The sequence below is a fragment of the Mus pahari genome, chromosome 7 (genome assembly GCF_900095145.1).
Source record: "Mus pahari chromosome 7, PAHARI_EIJ_v1.1, whole genome shotgun sequence".
Lineage (NCBI taxonomy): Eukaryota > Metazoa > Chordata > Mammalia > Rodentia > Muridae > Mus > Mus pahari.
The window spans coordinates 94647382-94649938 of record NC_034596.1 but is presented as its reverse complement, the minus strand read 5'-3'; the positions used below and the strand labels follow the sequence as shown (position 1 = coordinate 94649938).

The window sequence follows — 2557 nt, the reverse complement described above, 5'->3', positions numbered from 1 at the left end:
GTGTGTGTGTGTGTGTGTGTGTGTGTGTGTGTGTGGACAGAGGTCTGCATTAGGTGTTCTTTAGGCACCACCCATCTTTGTGTTGGCTGATTTGTTTTACTAGTACTCCCTGTACTTGCTTTTAAAGATTTATTTATTTTACCTTTATGTACTTAAGTATTTTGCCTGTATTTGTGTATGTGCATCACACGCATGTCTGGTGACTGTGGAGGCCAGAAGAGGTCATCGGATCCCGTGGAACTGGAGTAATAGACATTTGTGATATTGAGAACCAAACCCAGGTTCTCTGCAAGAATAGTCGGTGCTCTTAACCCCTGAGCCATCTCCAGCCTCTGTTACTTTTTAGCAGTCTTTAAAACTTTAATGCCTTTAAAATGAGCTACTGTGTTGTAGTTTTGGACACTTTTATTTCTCCTTTCCTAGAGTGGGTAGAAAATGAGTTAAAGCTGCCTGTCTTCTTATGTGGGATCTGAGGTTGGGCTCCATGCTTTCTAAGCAAGCATTTCACTCACTGCGGTATCTACCCATCTCCCACATAGCTTTTTTAGGTCATTGTGTTGGATAATTTTTTTAAAGATGAAATAGATTGGTCTAATGTTTCTCTTCTGTTTTCTTGATAACTTCTTTCCTCTGACCCTGGGAAAGCTGAGCTGGAAGAAGTGTTTGTTGCCACACAGCAAGGACTAAGATATTAGTGAGTTGTGAAAGAGTCTTTCCGTGATGTCAGGAAAGTGGGTTCATGGAGGGTAGCATAGCAGGTGGGACTCCACTTGAGGGCATTGAGGGACAAATCCCTAGAGGTGTTAGCCACTAATTGACCTTTGTTTCCTGAGTGAGCTCTTGAGCTGCTCAGGAGGAGGCAGCAGCTTGTGTGCACTGAGAACACATCCTCTCTCTGAGTTCACTTCTCACCAGGGAGAGCTGAGTGCCTATGTGCTCCCCAGAGGCTCTTTGTGGCCGCCCTGCTGGCTGCTCTTTGGGGTTGAGGTTCCTTCCTTTGTGGATGCTTTTGCTCATTTCCGGCAGCCTTACCTGCCTTCCCTTGCTCCGTAGGGGTAGGTAGAGAAATCCACAGCTGTTCTGCAGGCACTTGTAATTTTCTTTAATATGTTTCAACCCAAGGCTTGCCATTCAACAATTATTTAGTGAGTAGCTATTTTGTGTCCCTGAAATACCATTCTCTTATGTTCCCTGCCAAGAGGGATCTAGAAGTCTCCAGAATCTTTAACTGTATCTGGGCAGAGCTACAAAACAGTCTGTAGCTTTGCGAACTCATGTCTTCAGAGGGGGAAAATGTTAGCAGCCAGAAAACCTTCCCTTACTCTCTTCACACAGGGAGGTGGCTCCAGCCATCTGCGTCTGGGCTGAACCTCTGCCAGTCCATACATAGCTTCCCAGAGACAAGTCAGGCTCCTGCAGGAAGCTCTCATGCTTCTGCCCTTTCTGTTGGAGGCACCCATGTCCATATAGCCCAGGTGAAGACTCTGAGACCATGCCAAAGTGACATTGGATGCAGCAAGACAGAGTCATGGCCCTTCTTTTCTTGGAAGTACTCACTTGTAATAAAACTGTACTGTAAGATTTTACTGTAAGTCATGTGAGGCAAGGGCAGTGCACTTTCATGTAAAGGCTTGTTGCCTTTGGCTGTGTGGTCGTGCCCCTAGAGTGTCTTAGAGCAGGAATGGTTTTCTAACAAACCCTGTTTTGGAAATTTGTTTGCAGTTGTGGTTGTGGTCTTTGAAAGAGAATGGCCTCCACAGGCTCATATTTGAGTACTTGGTCCCCAGGTGGTGAAGCTGTTTGGGGAGGGTTAGAAGGAGTGGCTGTGTGGGAGGAGTGTGCCCCTGGGGTGTGCTTTGAGTTTCAGAAGCCCATGCCAGGCCTAGATAGCTCTCTCTGACTCATGGTGGTTGTCTCACGATGTGATGTCTCAGCTACTGCCCCAATGCCATGCTCCCTGCTGTGATGGTCATGGACTCTAACTCTCTGGAACTGTAAGCCAGCCCCCAGTAAACCCTTCCTTCTATAAGTTGCCTTGGTCATGGTGTCTCTTTTCAATAATAAAGCAACTAAGAATTAGTTATAAGGCATTTAAATATCTTTATATGTTTGCTTGTTTATTTTTTCTGGGTGTACTTCATAGGACCACTAAGCTGAATCTCCTTCTCTTTTTGTATTTTTTGTTTGTTTTAAAGTAGCATTTCACTAAGTTGCCCTGAGCTGACGCTCTTCCTGCCTTAGCCTCCTGAGTAGCCAGGACTGGGTAGGCTGTCCTGGCTGAAGTGTAAGTATTCAAAAGGAGTGACTGGATCCTTCAGGACACTCACTAGCATGGCCTCTTTCCTTGGTAAAGTGTAATTTCGTGGTTGCAGGTTTTGCTTCATTTTCAAGCCCTTCCCATAGCGAAAGCCCTCTTCCCGTCATTGCTTGTGTGGTTCTGTGTACCTGGGTGTGTTTCCCGTCATTGCTTGTGTGGTTCTGTGTACCTGGGTGTGTTTCCCGTCATTGCTGTGTGCTTCTGTGTACCTGGGTGTGTTTCCCGTCATTGCTGTGTGCT

General features: G+C 46.0%; 1 protein-coding gene across 2 annotated transcripts in view; it reads left to right on the top strand.

Moving 5' to 3' along the window:
• Nrde2 (NRDE-2, necessary for RNA interference, domain containing) overlaps positions 1-2557 on the top strand; it is a 34992-nt gene that overhangs the window by 10821 nt on the left and 21614 nt on the right. The gene's annotated exons all lie outside the window — the stretch shown is intronic.